Source organism: Nothobranchius furzeri, chromosome 3, assembly GCF_043380555.1.
Source record: "Nothobranchius furzeri strain GRZ-AD chromosome 3, NfurGRZ-RIMD1, whole genome shotgun sequence".
NCBI classification, from domain to species: Eukaryota; Metazoa; Chordata; class Actinopteri; order Cyprinodontiformes; family Nothobranchiidae; genus Nothobranchius; species Nothobranchius furzeri.
In genome coordinates this window covers 18,836,573-18,854,606 of record NC_091743.1, presented here as the reverse complement: position 1 = coordinate 18,854,606, position 18,034 = coordinate 18,836,573, and positions in this window count along the sequence as shown.

The following is an 18,034-nucleotide window of genomic DNA, read 5'->3' as shown; positions in this document are numbered from 1 at the left end:
CCTCCAGGAGAGAGGCCCAAGTAAGACGCGCCCCGAGGAGCGTCTTGCCACATGTCAACACTGGGTCTGACTGAGCGCCTCCAGGAGAGAGGCCCAAGCAAGACGCGCCCCGAGGAGCGTCTTGCCACATGTCAACACTGGGTCTGACTGAGCGCCTCCAGGAGAGAGGCCCAAGCAAGACGCGCCCCGAGGAGCGTCTTGCCACGTGTCACCACTGGGTCTGACTGAGCGCCTCCAGGAGAGAGGCCCAAGCAAGACGCGCCCTGAGGAGTGTCTTGCCACATGTCAACACTGGGTCTGACAGAGGGCCTCCAGGAGAGAGGCCCAAGCAAGACGCGCCCCTAGGAGCGTCTTGCCACATGTCAACACTGGGTCTGACAGAGGGCCTCCAGGAGAGAGGCCCAAGCAACACGCACCCCGAGGAGCGTCTTGCCATAAGTCACCACTGGGTCTGACTGAGCGCCTCCAGGAGAGAGGCCCAAGCAAGACGCGCCCCGAGGAGCGTCTTGCCACATGTCAGCACTCGGTCTGACTGAGCGCCTCCAGGAGAGAGGCCCAAGCAAGACGCACCCCTAGGAGCGTCTTGCCACATGTCAACACTGGGTCTGACAGCGGGCCTCCAGGAGAGAGGCCCAAGCAAGACGCGCCCCGAGGAGTGTCTTGCCACATGTCACAACTGGGTCTGACTGAGCGCCTCCAGGAGAGAGGCCCAAGTAAGACACGCCCCGAGGAGTGTCATGCCACATGTCACTACTCGGTCTGACTGAGCGCCTCCAGGAGAGAGGCCCAAGCAAGACGCGCCCCGAGGAGCGTCTTGCCACGTGTCAACACTGGGTCTGACTGAGCGCCTCCAGGAGATAGGCCCAAGCAAGAAGCGCCCCGAGGAGGGTCTTGCCACATGTCAACACTGGGTCTGACTGAGCGCCTCCAGGAGAGAGGCCCAAGCAAGAAGCGCCCAGAGGAGCGTCTTGCCACATGTCAACAATGGGTCTGACTGAGGGCCTCCAGGAGAGAGGCCCAAGCAAGAAGCGCCCCGAGGAGCGTCTTGCCACAAGTCAACACTGGGTCTGACTGAGCGCCTCCAGGAGAGAGGCCCAAGCAAGAAGCGCCCCGAGGAGCGTCTTGCCACATGTCAACAATGGGTCTGACTGAGCGCCTCCAGGAGAGAGGCCCAAGCTAGATGCGCCCCGAGGAGCGTCTTGCCACATGTCAACACTGGGTCTGACAGAGGGCCTCCAGGAGAGAGGCCCAAGCAACACGCGCCCCGAGGAGCGTCTTGCCATATGTCACCACTGGGTCTGACTGAGCGCCTCCAGGAGAGAGGCCCAAGCAAGACGCGCCCCGAGGAGCGTCTTGCCACATGTCAGCACTCGGTATGACTGAGCGCCTCCAGGAGAGAGGCCCAAGCAAGACGCGCCCCTAGGAGCGTCTTGCCACATGTCAACACTGGGTCTGACAGCGGGCCTCCAGGAGAGAGGCCCAAGCAAGACGGGCCCCGAGAAGTGTCTTGCCACATGTCACCACTGGGTCTGACTGAGCGCCTCCAGGAGAGAGGCCCAAGCAAGACGCGCCCCGAGGAGCGTCTTGCCACGTGTCATCACTGGGTCTGACTGAGCGCCTCCAGGAGAGAGGCCCAAGCAAGAAGTGCCCAGAGGAGCGTCTTGCCACATGTCAACACTGGGTCTGACTGAGAGCCTCCAGGAGAGAGGCCCAAGCAAGAAGCACCCCGAGGAGCGTCTTGCCACATGTCAACAATGGGTCTGACTGAGGGCCTCCAGAGAGAAGCCCAAGCAAGACGCGCCCCGAGGAGCGTCTTGCCACATGTAACCAATGGGTCTGACTGAGGGCCTCCAGGAGAGAGGCCCAAGCAAGACGCGCCCCGAGGAGTGTCTTGACACTTGTCAACACTGGGTCTGACTGAGGGCCTCCATGAGAGAAGCCCAAGCAAGACGCGCCCCGAGGAGCGTCTTGCCACATGTCAACACTGGGTCTGACAGAGGGCCTCCAGGAGAGAGGCCCAAGCAATACGTGCCCCGAGGAGCGTCTTGCCACATGTCACCACTGGGTCTGACTGAGCGCCTCCAGCAGAGAGGCCCAAGTAAGACGTGCCCCGAGGAGCGTCTTGCCACACGTCACTACTCGGTCTGACTGAACGCCTCCAGGAGAGAGGCCCAAGCAAGACGCGCCCCGAGGAGCGTCTTGCCACGTGTCAACACTGGGTCTGACTGAGCGCCTCCAGGAGAGAGGCCCAAGCAAGACGCGCCCCGAGGAGCGTCTTGCCACATGTCAAAACTGGGTCTGACTGAGCGCCTCCAGGAGAGAGGTCCAAGCAAGACGTGCCCCGAGGAGCATCTTGCCACATGTCAACACTGGGTCTGACTGAGCGCCTCCAGGAGAGAGGCCCAAGCAAGAAGCGCCCAGAGGAGCATCTTGCCACATGTCAACACTGGGTCTGACTGAGCATCTCCAGGAGAGAGGCCCAAGCAAGAAGCGCCCCGAGGAGCGTCTTGCCACATGTCAACAATGGGTCTGACTGAGGGCCTCCAGGAGAGAGGCCCAAGCAAGACGCGCCCCTTGGAGTGTCATGACACTTGTCAACACTGGGTCTGACTGAGGGCCTCCATGAGAGAAGCCCAAGCAAGACGCGCCCCGAGGAGTGTCTTGCCACATGTCAACACTGGGTCTGACAGAGGGCCTCCAGGAGAGAGGCCCAAGCAATACGCGCCCGAGGAGCGTCTTGCCACATGTCACCACTGGGTCTGACTGAGCGCCTCCAGGAGAGAGGCCCAAGTAAGACGCGTCCCGAGGAGCGTCTTGCCACATGTCACTACTCGGTCTGACTGAACGCCTCCAGGAGAGAGGCCCAAGCAAGACGCGCCCCGAGGAGCGTCTTGCCACGTGTCAACACTGGGTCTGATTGAGGGCCTCCAGGAGAGAGGCCCAAGCAAGACGCGCCCCGAGGAGCGTCTTGCCACATGTCAACACTGGGTCTGAGAGAGGGCCTCCAGGAGAGAGGCCCAAGCAATACGTGCCCCGAGGAGCGTCTAGCCACATGTCACCACTGGGTCTGACTGAGCGCCTCCAGGAGAGAGGCCCAAGCAAGACGCGCCCCGAGGAGCGTCTTGCCACATGTCAGCACTCGGTCTGACTGAGCGCCTCCAGGAGAGAGGCCCAAGCAAGACGCGCCCCGAGGAGCATCTTGCCACATGTCACCATTGGGTCTGACTGAGAGCCTCCAGGAGAGAGGCCCAAGCAAGACGCGCCCCGAGGAGCGTCTTGCCACATGTCAACACTGGGTCTGACTGAGCGCCTCCAGGAGAGAGGCCCAAGTAAGACGCGCCCAGAGGAGCGTCTTGCCACATGTCAACACTGGGTCTGACTGAGCGCCTCCAGGAGAGAGGCCCAAACAAGACGCGCCCCGAGGAGCGTCTTGCCACATGTCAACACTGGGTCTGGCTGAGCGCCTCCAGGAGAGAGGCCCAAGCAAGACGTGCCCCGAGGAGCGTCTTGCCACATGTCAACACTGGGTCTGACTGAGCGCCTCCAGGAGAGAGGCCCAAGCAAGAAGCGCCTAGAGGAGCGTCTTGCCACATGTCAACACTGGGTCTGACTGAGCTCCTCCAGGAGAGAGGCCCAAGCAAGAAGCGCCCCGAGGAGCGTCTTGCCACATGTCAACAATGGGTCTGACTGAGGGCCTCCAGGAGAGAGGCCCAAGCAATACGCGCCCCGAGGAGCGTCTTGCCATATGTCACCACTGGGTCTCACTGAGCGCCTCCAGGAGAGAGGACCAAGCAAGACGTGCCCCGAGGAGCGTCTTGCCACATGTCAACACTGGGTCTGACTGAGCGCCTCCAGGAGAGAGGACCAAGCAAGACGCGCCCCGAGGAGCGTCTTGCCACATGTCAACACTGGGTCTGACTGAGCGCCTCCAGGTGAGAGGCCCAAGCAAGATGCGCCCCGAGGAGCGTCTTGCCACATGTCACCTCAGGTTCTGACTGAGCGCCTCCAGGAGAGAGGCCCTAAGCAAGACGCGCCCCAAGGAGCGTCTTGCCACATGTCAACAATGGGTCTGACTGAGGGCCTCCAGGAGAGAAGGCCAAGCAAGACGCGCCCCGAGGAGCGTCTTGACACATGTCAACACTGGGTCTGACAGAGGTCCTCCAGGAGAGACGCCCAAGCAAGACGCGCCCCGAGGAGTGTCTTGCCACATGTCACCACTGTGTCTGACTGAGCACCTCCAGGAGAGAGGCCCAAGCAAGACGCGCCCCGAGGAGCGTCAGGCCACATGTCACTACTCAGTCTGACTGAGCGCCTCCAGGAGAGAGGCCCAAGCAAGACGCGCCCCGAGGAGCGTCTTGCCACATGTCAACACTGGGTCTGATTGAGGGCCTTCTGGAGAGATGCCCAAGCAAGACGCGCCCCGAGGAGAGTCTTGCCACATGTCAACAATGGGTCTGACTGAGGGCCTCCAGGAGAGAAGCCCAAGCAAGACGTGCCCCGAGGAGCGTCTTGCCACATGTCAACAATGGGTCTTACTGAGGGCCTCCAGGAGAGAAGCCTAAGCAAGACGCGCCCCAAGGAGCTTCTTGCCACATGTCAGCACTCTGTCGGACTCAGCGCCTCCAGGAGAGAGGCCCAAGCAAGACGCGCCCCGAGGAGCGTCTTGCCACGTGTCACCACTGGGTCTGACTGAGCGCCTCCAGGAGAGAGGCCCAAGCAAGACGAGCCCCGAGGAGCGTCTTGCCACATGTCAACACTGGGTCTGACTGAGTGCCTCCATGAGAGAAGCCCAAGCAAGAAGCGCCCCGAGGAGCATCTTGCCACATGTCACTACTCGGTCTGACTGAGCGCCTCCAGGAGAGAGGCCCAAGCAAGACGCACCCCGAGGAGCGTCTTGCCACATGTCAACAATGGGTCTGACTGAGGGCCTCCAGGAGAGAAGCCCAAGCAAGACGCGCCCCGAGGAGCGTCTTGCCACATGTCAGCACTCGGTCTGACTGAGCGCCTCCAGGAGAGTTGCCCAAGCAAGACGCGCCCCGAGGAGCGTCTTGCCACATATCAACACTGGGTCTGACAGAGGGCCTCCAGGAAAGAGGCCCAAGCAAGACGCGCCCCGATGAGCGTTTTGCCACATGTCAACACTGGGTCTGACTGAGCTTCTCCAGGAGAGAGGCCCAAGCAAGACACGCCCTGAGGAGTGTCTTGCCACGTGTCAACACTGGGTCTGATTGAGGGCCTCCAGGAGAGAGGCCCAAGCAAGACGCGCCCGGAGGAGCGTCTTGCCACATGTCAACACTGGGTCTGACAGAGGGCCTCCAGGAAAGAGGCCCAAGCAAGACGCGCCCCGAGGAGCGTCTTGCCACATGTCACCTCTGGTTCTGACTGAGCGCCTCCAGGAGAGAGGCCCAAGCAAGACGCGCCCCGAGGAGCGTCTTGCCACATGTCAACACTGGGTCTGACAGAGGGCCTCCAGGAGAGAAGCCCAAGCAAGATGCGCCCCGAGGAGCGTCTTGCCACATGTCAGCAGTCGGTCTGACTGAGCGCCTCCAGGAGAGAGGCCCAAGCAAGACGTGCCCCGAGGAGTGTCTTGCCACATGTCACCACTGGGTCTGACTGAGCGCCTCCAGGAGAGAGGCCCAAGCAAGACGCGCCCCGAGGAGCGTCATGCCACATGTGACTACTCGGTCTGACTGAGAAACTCCAGGAGAGAGGCCCAAGGAAGACGCGCCCCGAGGAGCGTCTTTCAACGTGTCAACACTGGGTCTGATTGAGGGCCTCCAGGAAAGAGGCCCAAGCAAGACGCGCCCCGAGGAGCGTCTTGCCACATGTCAACACTGGGTCTGACTGAGTGCCTCCATGAGAGAAGCCCCAGCAAGACGCACCCCGAGGAGCGTCTTGCAACATGTCAACACTGGGTATGACAGAGGGCCTCCAGGAGAGAGGCCCAAGCAATACGCGCCCCGAGGAGTGTCTTGCCATATGTCACCACTGGGTCTGACTGAGCGCCTCCAGGAGAGAAGCCCAAGCAAGACGCGCCCCGAGGAGCGTCTTGCCACATGTCAACAATGGGTCTGACTGAGGGCCTCCAGCAGAGAAGCCCAAGCAAGACGCGCTCCGAGGAGCGTCTTGCCACATGTCAACACTGGGTCTGACTGAGCGCCTCCAGGAGAGAGGCCCAAGCAAGACGCGCCCCGAGGAGCGTCTTGACACATGTCAACACTGGGTCTGACTGAGGGCCTCAATGAGAGAAGCCCAAGCAAGACGCGCCCCGAGGAGCGTCTTGCCACATGTCAACACTGGGTCTGACAGAGGGCCTCCAGGAGAGAGGCCCAAGCAATACGTGCCCCGAGGAGCGTCTTGCCACATGTCAACACTGGGTCTGACTGAGCGCCTCCAGGAGAGAGGCCCAAGCAAGAAGCGCCCAGAGTAGCGTCTTGCCACATGTCAACAATGGGTCTGACTGAGGGCCTCCAGGAGAGAAGCCCAAGCAAGACGCGCCCCGAGGAGCGTCTTGCCACATGTGAACAATGGGTCTGACTGAGCGCCTCCAGGAGAGAGGCCCAAGCAAGACGTGCCCCGCGGAGCGTCTTGACACTTGTCAACACTGGGTCTGACTGAGGGCCTCCATGAGAGAAGCCCAAGCAAGACGCGCCCCGAGGAGCGTCTTGCCATATGTCACCACTGGGTATGACTGAGCGCCTCCAGGAGAGAGGCCCAAGCAAGACGCGCCCCTAGGAGCGTCTTGCCACATGTCAACACTGGTTCTGACTGAGCACCTCCAGGAGAGAGGCCCAAGCAACACGCGCCCCGAGGAGCGTCTTGCCATATGTCACCACTGGGTCTGACTGAGCGCCTCCAGGAGAGAGGCCCAAGCAAGAGGCGCCCCGAGGAGCGTCTTGCCACATGTCAGCACTCGGTCTGACTGAGCGCCTCCAGGAGAGAGGCCCAAGCAAGACGCGCCCCTAGGAGCGTCTTGCCACATGTCAACACTGGGTCTGACAGCGGGCCTCCAGGAGAGAGGCCCAAGCAAGACGCGCCCCGAGGAGTGTCTTGCCACATGTCACCACTGGGTCTGACTGAGCGCCTCCAGGAGAGAGGCCCAAGCAAGACGCGCCCCGAGGAGTGTCATGCCACCTGTCACTACTCGGTCTGACTGAGCGCCTCCAGGAGAGAGGCCCAAGCAATACGCGCCCCGAGGAGCGTCTTGCCACGTGTCAACATTGGGTCTGATTGAGGGCCTCCAGGAGAGAGGCCCAAGCAAGACGCGCCCCGAGGAGCGTCTTGCCAAATGTCAACACTGGGTCTGACAGAGGGCCTCCAGGAGAGAGGCCCAAGCAGTAAGTGCCCCGAGGAGCGTCTAGCCACATGTCACCACTGGGTCTGACTGAGCGCCTCCAGGAGAGAGGCCCAAGCAAGACGCTCCCCGAGGAGCGTCTTGACACTTGTCACCACTGGGTCTGACTGAGGGCCTCCATGAGAGAAGCCCAAGCAAGACGCGCCCCGAGGAGCGTCTTGCCATATGTCACCACTGGGCCTGACTGAGCGCCTCCAGGAGAGAGGCCCAAGCAAGACGCGCCCCTAGGAGCGTCTTGCCACACGTCAACACTGGTTCTGACTGAGCGCCTCCTGGAGAGAGGCCCAAGCAACACGCGCCCCGAGGAGCGTCTTGCCATATGTCACCACTGGGTCTGACTGAGCGCCTCCAGGAGAGAGGCCCAAGCAAGACGCGCCCCAAGGAGCGTCTTGCCACATGTCAGCACTCGGTCTGACTGAGCGCCTCCAGGAGAGAGGCCCAAGCAAGACGCGCCCCTAGGAGCGTCTTGCCACATGTAAACACTGGGTCTGACAGCGGGCCTCCAGGAGAGAGGCCCAAGCAAGACGCGCCCCGAGGAGTGTCTTGCCACATGTCACCACTGGGTCTGACTGAGCGCCTCCAGGAGAGAGGCCCAAGCAAGAAGCGCCCCAAGGAGTGTCATACCACCTGTCACTACTCGGTCTGACTGAGCGCCTCCAGGAGAGAGGCCCAAGCAAGACGCGCCCCGAGGAGCGTCTTGCCACATGTCAACACTGGGTCTGACTGAGCGCCTCCAGTAGAGAGACCCAAGCAAGCCGTGCCCTGAGGAGCCTCTTGCCACATGTCAACACTGGGTCTGACTGAGCGCCTCCAGGAGAGAGGCCCAAGCAAGAAGCGCCCCGAGGAGCGTCTTGCCACATGTCAACAATGGGTCTGACTGAGGGCCTCCAGGAGAGAAGCCCAAGCAAGATGCGCCCCGAGGAGCGTCTTGCCACATGTCAACAATGGGTCTGACTGAGCACCTCCAGGAGAGAGGCCCAAGCAAGACGCGCCCCGAGGAGTGTTTTGACACTTGTCAACACTGGGTCTGACTGAGGGCCATGAGAGAAGCCCAAGCAAGACGCGCCCCGAGGAGTGTCTTGCCACATGTCAACACTGGGTCTGACAGAGGGCCTCCAGGAGAGAGGCCCAAGCAAGACGCGCCCCGAGGAGTGTCTTGCCACATGTCAACACTGGGTCTGACAGAGGGCCTCCAGGAGAGAGGCCCAAGCAATACGCGCCCCGAGGAGCGTCTTGCCATATGTCACCACTGGGTCTGACTGAGCACCTCCAGGAGAGAGGCCCAAGCAAGACGCGCCCCGAGGAGCGTCTTGCCACATGTCAACACTGGGTCTGACTGAGCGCCTCCAGGAGAGAGGCCCAAGCAAGACGCGCCCCTAGAAGCGTCTTGCCACATGTAAACACTGGGTCTGACTGAGTGCCTCCAGGAGAGAGGCCCAAGCAAGACGCGCCCCGAGGAGTGTCTTGCCACATGTCAACACTGGGTCTGACACAGGGCCTCCAGGAGAGAGGCCCAAGCAACACGCGCCCCGAGGAGCGTCTTGCCACATGTCAGCACTCGGTCTGACTGAGCGCCTCCAGGAGAGAGGCCCAAGCAAGACGCGCCCCTAGGAGCGTCTTGCCACATGTCAACACTGGGTCTGACAGCGGGCCTCCAGGAGAGAGGCCCAAGCAAGACGCGCCCCGAGGAGTGTCTTGCCACATGTCACCACTGGGTCTGACTGAGCGCCTCCAGGAGAGAGGCCCAAGCAAGACGCGCCCCGAGGAGCGTCTTGCCACATGTCAACACTGGGTCTGACTGAGCGCCTCCAGGAGAGAGGCCCAAGCAAGACGCGCCCCGAGGAGTGTCTTGCCACGTGTCAACACTGGGTCTGATTGAGGGCCTCCAGGAGAGAGGCCCAAGCAAGACGCGCCACGAGGAGCGTCTTGCCATATGTCAACACTGGGTCTGACAGAGGGCCTCCAGGAGAGAGGCCCAAGCAATACGTGCCCCGAGGAGCGTCTAGCCACATGTCACCACTGGGTCTGACTGAGCGCCTCCAGGAGAGAGGCCCAAGCAAGACGCGCCCCGAGGAGCGTCATGGCTTATGTCACTACTCGGTCTGACTGAGCGCCTCCAGGAGAGAGGCCCAAGCAAGACGCGCCCCGAGGAGCGTCTTGCCACGTGTCAACACTGGGTCTGACTGAGCGCCTCCAGGAGAGAGGCCCAAGCAAGACGCGCCCCGAGGAGTGTCTTGCCACATGTCAACACTGGGTCTGACAGAGGGCCTCCAGGAGAGAGGCCCAAGCAAGACGCGCCCCGAGGAGTGTCTTGCCACATGTCAACACTGGGTCTGACAGAGGGCCTCCAGGAGAGAGGCCCAAGCAATACGCGCCCCGAGGAGCGTCTTGCCATATGTCACCACTGGGTCTGACTGAGCGCCTCCAGGAGAGAGGCCCAAGCAATACGCGCCCCGAGGAGCGTCTTGCCACATGTCAACACTGGGTCTGACTGAGCGCCTCCAGGAGAGAGGCCCAAGCAAGACGCGCCCCTAGGAGCGTCTTGCCACATGTCAACACTGGGTCTGACTGAGCGCCTCCAGGAGAGAGGCCCAAGCAACATGCGCCCCGAGGAGTATCTTGCCACATGTCACCGCTGGGTCTGACTGAGCGCCTCCAGGAGAGAGGCCCAAGCAAGACGCGCCCCGAGGAGCGTCATGCCACATGTCACTACTCGGTCTGACTGAGCGCCTCCAGGAGAGAGGCCCAAGCAAGACGCGCCCCGAGGAGCGTCTTGCCACGTGTCAACACTGGGTCTGATTGAGGGCCTCCAGGAGAGAGGCCCAAGCAAGACGCGCCCCGAGGAGCGTCTTGCCATATGTCAACACTGGGTCTGACAGAGGGCCTCCAGGAGAGAGGCCCAAGCAATACGTGCCCCGAGGAGCTTCTAGCCACATGTCACCACTGGGTCTGACTGAGCGCCTCCAGGAGAGAGGCCCAAGCAAGACGCGCCCCGAGGAGCGTCTTGCCACATGTCAGCACTCGGTCTGACTGAGCGCCTCCAGGAGAGAGGCCCAAGCAAGAAGCGCCCAGAGGAGACTCTTGCCACATGTCAACACTGGGTCTGACTGAGCGCCTCCAGGAGAGAGGCCAAAGCAAGACACGCCCCGAGGAGTGTCTTGCCACATGTCACCACTGGGTCTGACTGAGCGCCTCCAGGAGAGAGGCCCAAGCAAGACGCGCCCCGAGGAGCGTCTTGACACTTGTCACCACTGGGTCTGACTGAGGGCCTCCATGAGAGAAGCCCAAGCAAGACGCGCCCCGAGGAGCGTCTTGCCATATGTCACCACTGGGCCTGACTGAGCGCCTCCCGGAGAGAGGCCCAAGCAAGACGCGCCCCTAGGAGCGTCTTGCCACATGTCAACACTGGTTCTGACTGAGCGCCTCCAGGAGAGAGGCCCAAGCAACACGCGCCCCGAGGAGCGTCTTGCCATATGTCACCACTGGGTCTGACTGAGCGCCTCCAGGAGAGAGGCCCAAGCAAGACGCGCCCCAAGGAGCGTCTTGCCACATGTCAGCACTCGGTCTGACTGAGCGCCTCCAGGAGAGAGGCCCAAGCAAGACGCGCCCCTAGGAGCGTCTTGCCACATGTCAACACTGGGTCTGACAGCGGTCCTCCAGGAGAGAGGCCCAAGCAAGACGCGCCCCGAGGAGTGTCTTGCCACATGTCACCACTGGGTCTGACTGAGCGCCTCCAGGAGACAGGCCCAAGCAAGACGCGCCCCAAGGAGTGTAATGCCACCTGTCACTACTCGGTCTGACTGAGCGCCTCCAGGAGAGAGGCCCAAGCAAGACGCGCCCCGAGGAGCGTCTTGCCACGTGTCAACATTGGGTCTGATTGAGGGCCTCCAGGAGAGAGGCCCAAGCAAGACGCGCCCCGAGGAGCTTCTTGCCACATGTCAACACTGGGTCTGACAGAGGGCCTCCAGGAGAGAGGCCCAAGCAGTAAGTGCCCCGAGGAGCGTCTAGCCACATGTCACCACTGGGTCTGACTGAGCGCCTCCAGGAGAGAGGCCCAAGCAAGACGCGCCCCGAGGAGCGTCTTGCCACATGTCAGCACTCGGTCTGACTGAGTGCCTCCAGGAGAGAGGCCCAAGCAAGACGCGCCCCGAGGAGCGTCTTGCCACATGTCACCACTGGGTCTGACTGAGAGCCTCCAGGAGAGAGGCCCAAGCATGACGCGCCCCGAGGAGCGTCTTGCCACATGTCAACACTGGGTCTGACTGAGCGCCTCCAGGAGAGAGGCCCAAGCAAGACGCGCCCCGAGGAGCGTCTTGCCACATGTCAACACTGGGTCTGACTGAGCGCCTCCAGTAGAGAGACCCAAGCAAGACGTGCCCTGAGGAGCGTCTTGCCACATGTCAACACTGGGTCTGACTGAGCGCCTCCAGGAGAGAGGCCCAAGCAAGAAGCGCCCCGAGGAGCGTCTTGCCATATGTCACCACTGGGTCTGACTGAGCGCCTCCAGGAGAGAGGCCCAAGCAAGACGCGCCCCAAGGAGCGTCTTGCCACATGTCAGCACTCGGTCTGACTGAGCGCCTTCAGGAGAGAGGCCCAAGCAAGACGCGCCCCTAGGAGCGTCTTGCCACATGTCAACACTGGGTCTGACAGCGGTCCTCCAGGAGAGAGGCCCAAGCAAGACGCGCCCCGAGGAGTGTCTTGCCACATGTCACCACTGGGTCTGACTGAGCGCCTCCAGGAGACAGGCCCAAGCAAGACGCGCCCCAAGGAGTGTAATGCCACCTGTCACTACTCGGTCTGACTGAGCGCCTCCAGGAGAGAGGCCCAAGCAAGACGCGCCCCGAGGAGCGTCTTGCCACGTGTCAACATTGGGTCTGATTGAGGGCCTCCAGGAGAGAGGCCCAAGCAAGACGCGCCCCGAGGAGCTTCTTGCCACATGTCAACACTGGGTCTGACAGAGGGCCTCCAGGAGAGAGGCCCAAGCAGTAAGTGCCCCGAGGAGCGTCTAGCCACATGTCACCACTGGGTCTGACTGAGCGCCTCCAGGAGAGAGGCCCAAGCAAGACGCGCCCCGAGGAGCGTCTTGCCACATGTCAGCACTCGGTCTGACTGAGTGCCTCCAGGAGAGAGGCCCAAGCAAGACGCGCCCCGAGGAGCGTCTTGCCACATGTCACCACTGGGTCTGACTGAGAGCCTCCAGGAGAGAGGCCCAAGCATGACGCGCCCCGAGGAGCGTCTTGCCACATGTCAACACTGGGTCTGACTGAGCGCCTCCAGGAGAGAGGCCCAAGCAAGACGCGCCCCGAGGAGCGTCTTGCCACATGTCAACACTGGGTCTGACTGAGCGCCTCCAGTAGAGAGACCCAAGCAAGACGTGCCCTGAGGAGCGTCTTGCCACATGTCAACACTGGGTCTGACTGAGCGCCTCCAGGAGAGAGGCCCAAGCAAGAAGCGCCCCGAGGAGCGTCTTGCCACATGTCAACAATGGGTCTGACTGAGGGCCTCCAGGAGAGAAGCCCAAGCAAGATGCGCCCCGAGGAGCGTCTTGCCACATGTCAACAATGGGTCTGACTGAGCACCTCCAGGAGAGAGGCCCAAGCAAGACGCGCCCCGAGGAGTGTTTTGACACTTGTCAACACTGGGTCTGACTGAGGGCCATGAGAGAAGCCCAAGCAAGACGCGCCCCGAGGAGTGTCTTGCCACATGTCAACACTGGGTCTGACAGAGGGCCTCCAGGAGAGAGGCCCAAGCAAGACGCGCCCCGAGGAGTGTCTTGCCACATGTCAACACTGGGTCTGACAGAGGGCCTCCAGGAAAGAGGCCCAAGCAATACGCGCCCCGAGGAGCGTCTTGCCATATGTCACCACTGGGTCTGACTGAGCACCTCCAGGAGAGAGGCCCAAGCAAGACGCGCCCCGAGGAGCGTCTTGCCACATGTCAACACTGGGTCTGACTGAGCGCCTCCAGGAGAGAGGCCCAAGCAAGACGCGCCCCTAGAAGCGTCTTGCCACATGTCAACACTGGGTCTGACTGAGTGCCTCCAGGAGAGAGGCCCAAGCAAGACGCGCCCCGAGGAGTGTCTTGCCACATGTCAACACTGGGTCTGACAGATGGCCTCCAGGAGAGAGGCCCAAGCAACACGCGCCCCGAGGAGCGTCTTGCCATATGTCACCACTGGGTCTGACTGAGCGCCTCCAGGAGAGAGGCCCAAGCAAGACGCGCCCCGAGGAGCGTCTTGCCTCATGTCACCACTGGGTCTGACAGGGGGCCTCCAGGAGAGAGGCCCAAGCAATATGCGCCCCGAGGAGCGTCTTGCCATATGTCACCACTGGGTCTGACTGAGCGCCTCCAGGAGAGAGGCCCAAGCAAGACGCGCCCCGAGGAGCGTCTTGCCACATGTCAACACTGGGTCTGACAGAGCGCCTCCAGGAGAGAGGCCCAAGCAAGACGCGTCCCTAGGAGCGTCTTGCCACATGTCAACACTGGGTCTGACTGAGCGCATCCAGGAGAGAGGCCCAAGCAAGACGCGCCCCCGAGGAGTGTCTTGCCACATGTCAACACGGGGTCTGACAGAGGGCCTCCAGGAGAGAGGCCCAAGCAACACGCGCCCCGAGGAGCGTCTTGCCATATGTCACCACTGGGTCTGACTGAGCGCCTCCAGGAGAGAGGCCCAAGCAAGACGCGCCCCGAGGAGCGTCTTGCCACATGTCAGCACTCGGTCTGACTGAGCGCCTCCAGGAGAGAGGCCCAAGAAGGACGCGCCCCTAGGAGCGTCTTGCCACATGTCAACACTGGGTCTGACAGCGGGCCTCCAGGAGAGAGGCCCAAGCAAGACGCGCCCCGAGGAGCGTCTTGCCATATGTCAACACTGGGTCTGACAGAGGGCCTCCAGGAGAGAGGCCCAAGCAATACGTGCCCCGAGGAGCGTCTAGCCACATGTCACCACTGGGTCTGACTGAGCGCCTCCAGGAGAGAGGCCCAAGCAAGACGCGCCCCGAGGAGCATCTTGACACTTGTCAACACTGGGTCTGACTGAGGGCCTCCAGGAGAGAAGCCCAAGCAAGACGCGCCCCGAGGAGTGTCTTGCCACATGTCAACACTGGGTCTGACAGAGGGCCTCCAGGAGAGAGGCCCAAGCAACACGCGCCCCGAGGAGCATCTTGCCATATGTCACCACTGGGTCTGACTGAGCGCCTCCAGGAGAGAGGCCCAAGCAAGACGCGCACCGAGGAGCGTCTTGCCACATGTCAACACTGGGTCTGACAGAGGGCCTCCAGGAGAGAGGCCCAAGCAAGACGCGCCCCGAGGAGTGTCTTGCCACATGTCACCACTGGGTTTGACTGAGCGCCTCCAGGAGAGAGGCCCAAGCAAGACGCGCCCCGAGGAGCGTCATGCCACATGTCACTACTCGGTCTTACTGAGCGCCTCCAGGAGAGAGGCCCAAGCAAGATGCGCCCCGAGGAGCGTCTTGCCACGTGTCAACACTGGGTCTTATTGAGGGCCTCCAGGAGAGAGGCCCAAGAAAGACGCGCCCCGAGGAGCGTCTTGCCACATGTCAACACTGGGTCTGACAGAGGGCCTCCAGGAGAGAGGTCCAAGCAATACGTGCCCCGAGGAGCGTCTAGCCACATGTCACCACTGGGTCTGACTGAGCGCCTCCAGGAGAGAGGCCCAAGCAAGACGCGCCCCGAGGAGCGTCTTGCCACATGTCAGCACTCGATCTGACAGAGCGCCTCCAGGAGAGAGGCCCAAGGAAGACGCGCCCCGAGGAGCGTCTTGCCACATGTCACCACTGGGTCTGACTGAGAGGCTCCAGGAGAGAGGCCCAAGCAAGACGCGCCCCGAGGAGCGTCTTGCCACATGTCAACACTGGGTCTGACTGAGCGCCTCCAGGAGAGAGGCCCAAGCAAGACGTGCCCCGAGGAGCGTCTTGCCACATGTCAACAATGGGTCTGACTGAGCGCCTCCAGGAGAGAGGCCCAAGCAAGACGCTCCCCGAGGAGCGTCGTGACACTTGTCACCACTGGGTCTGACTGAGGGCCTCCATGAGAGAAGCCCAAGCAAGACGCGCCCCGAGGAGCGTCTTGCCACATGTCAACAATGGGTCTGACTGAGCGCCTCCAGGAGAGAGGCCCAAGCAAGACGCTCCCCGAGGAGTGTCATGCCACCTGTCACTACTCGGTCTGACTGAGCGCCTCCAGGAGAGAGGCCCAAGCAAGACGCGCCCCGAGGAGCGTCTTGCCACATGTCAGCACTCGGTCTGACTGAGCGCCTCCAGGAGAGAGGCCCAAGAAGGACGCGCCCCTAGGAGCGTCTTGCCACATGTCAACACTGGGTCTGACAGCGGGCCTCCAGGAGAGAGGCCCAAGCAAGACGCGCCCCGAGGAGCGTCTTGCCATATGTCAACACTGGGTCTGACAGAGGGCCTCCAGGAGAGAGGCCCAAGCAATACGTGCCCCGAGGAGCGTCTAGCCACATGTCACCACTGGGTCTGACTGAGCGCCTCCAGGAGAGAGGCCCAAGCAAGACGCGCCCCGAGGAGCATCTTGACACTTGTCAACACTGGGTCTGACTGAGGGCCTCCAGGAGAGAAGCCCAAGCAAGACGCGCCCCGAGGAGTGTCTTGCCACATGTCAACACTGGGTCTGACAGAGGGCCTCCAGGAGAGAGGCCCAAGCAACACGCGCCCCGAGGAGCATCTTGCCATATGTCACCACTGGGTCTGACTGAGCGCCTCCAGGAGAGAGGCCCAAGCAAGACGCGCACCGAGGAGCGTCTTGCCACATGTCAACACTGGGTCTGACAGAGGGCCTCCAGGAGAGAGGCCCAAGCAAGACGCGCCCCGAGGAGTGTCTTGCCACATGTCACCACTGGGTTTGACTGAGCGCCTCCAGGAGAGAGGCCCAAGCAAGACGCGCCCCGAGGAGCGTCATGCCACATGTCACTACTCGGTCTTACTGAGCGCCTCCAGGAGAGAGGCCCAAGCAAGATGCGCCCCGAGGAGCGTCTTGCCACGTGTCAACACTGGGTCTTATTGAGGGCCTCCAGGAGAGAGGCCCAAGAAAGACGCGCCCCGAGGAGCGTCTTGCCACATGTCAACACTGGGTCTGACAGAGGGCCTCCAGGAGAGAGGTCCAAGCAATACGTGCCCCGAGGAGCGTCTAGCCACATGTCACCACTGGGTCTGACTGAGCGCCTCCAGGAGAGAGGCCCAAGCAAGACGCGCCCCGAGGAGCGTCTTGCCACATGTCAGCACTCGATCTGACAGAGCGCCTCCAGGAGAGAGGCCCAAGGAAGACGCGCCCCGAGGAGCGTCTTGCCACATGTCACCACTGGGTCTGACTGAGAGGCTCCAGGAGAGAGGCCCAAGCAAGACGCGCCCCGAGGAGCGTCTTGCCACATGTCAACACTGGGTCTGACTGAGCGCCTCCAGGAGAGAGGCCCAAGCAAGACGTGCCCCGAGGAGCGTCTTGCCACATGTCAACAATGGGTCTGACTGAGCGCCTCCAGGAGAGAGGCCCAAGCAAGACGCTCCCCGAGGAGCGTCGTGACACTTGTCACCACTGGGTCTGACTGAGGGCCTCCATGAGAGAAGCCCAAGCAAGACGCGCCCCGAGGAGCGTCTTGCCACATGTCAACAATGGGTCTGACTGAGCGCCTCCAGGAGAGAGGCCCAAGCAAGACGCTCCCCGAGGAGTGTCATGCCACCTGTCACTACTCGGTCTGACTGAGCGCCTCCAGGAGAGAGGCCCAAGCAATACGCGCCCCGAGGAGCGTCTTGCCACGTGTCAACATTGGGTCTGATTGAGGGCCTCCAGGAGAGAGGCCCAAGCAAGACGCGCCCCGAGGAGCGTCTTGCCAAATGTCAACACTGGGTCTGACAGAGGGCCTCCAGGAGAGAGGCCCAAGCAGTAAGTGCCCCGAGGAGCGTCTAGCCACATGTCAGCACTCGGTCTGACTGAGCGCCTCCAGGAGAGAGGCCCAAGCAAGACGCGCCCCTAGGAGCGTCTTGCCACATGTCAACACTGGGTCTGACAGCGGGCCTCCAGGAGAGAGGCCCAAGCAAGACGCGCCCCGAGGAGCGCCTTGCCATATGTCAACACTGGGTCTGACAGAGGGCCTCCAGGAGAGAGGCCCAAGCAATACGTGCCCCGAGGAGCGTCTAGCCACATGTCACCACTGGGTCTGACTGAGCGCCTCCAGGAGAGAGGCCCAAGCAAGACGCGCCCCGAGGAGCATCTTGACACTTGTCAACACTGGGTCTGACTGAGGGCCTCCAGGAGAGAAGCCCAAGCAAGACGCGCCCCGAGGAGTGTCTTGCCACATGTCAACACTGGGTCTGACAGAGGGCCTCCAGGAGAGAGGCCCAAGCAACACGCGCCCCGAGGAGCGTCTTGCCATATGTCACCACTGGGTCTGACTGAGCGCCTCCAGGAGAGAGGCCCAAGCAAGACGCGCACCGAGGAGCGTCTTGCCACATGTCAACACTGGGTCTGACAGAGGGCCTCCAGGAGAGAGGCCCAAGCAAGACGCGCCCCGAGGAGTGTCTTGCCACATGTCACCACTGGGTTTGACTGAGCGCCTCCAGGAGAGAGGCACAAGCAAGACGCGCCCCGAGGAGCGTCATGCCACATGTCACTACTCGGTCTTACTGAGCGCCTCCAGGAGAGAGGCCCAAGC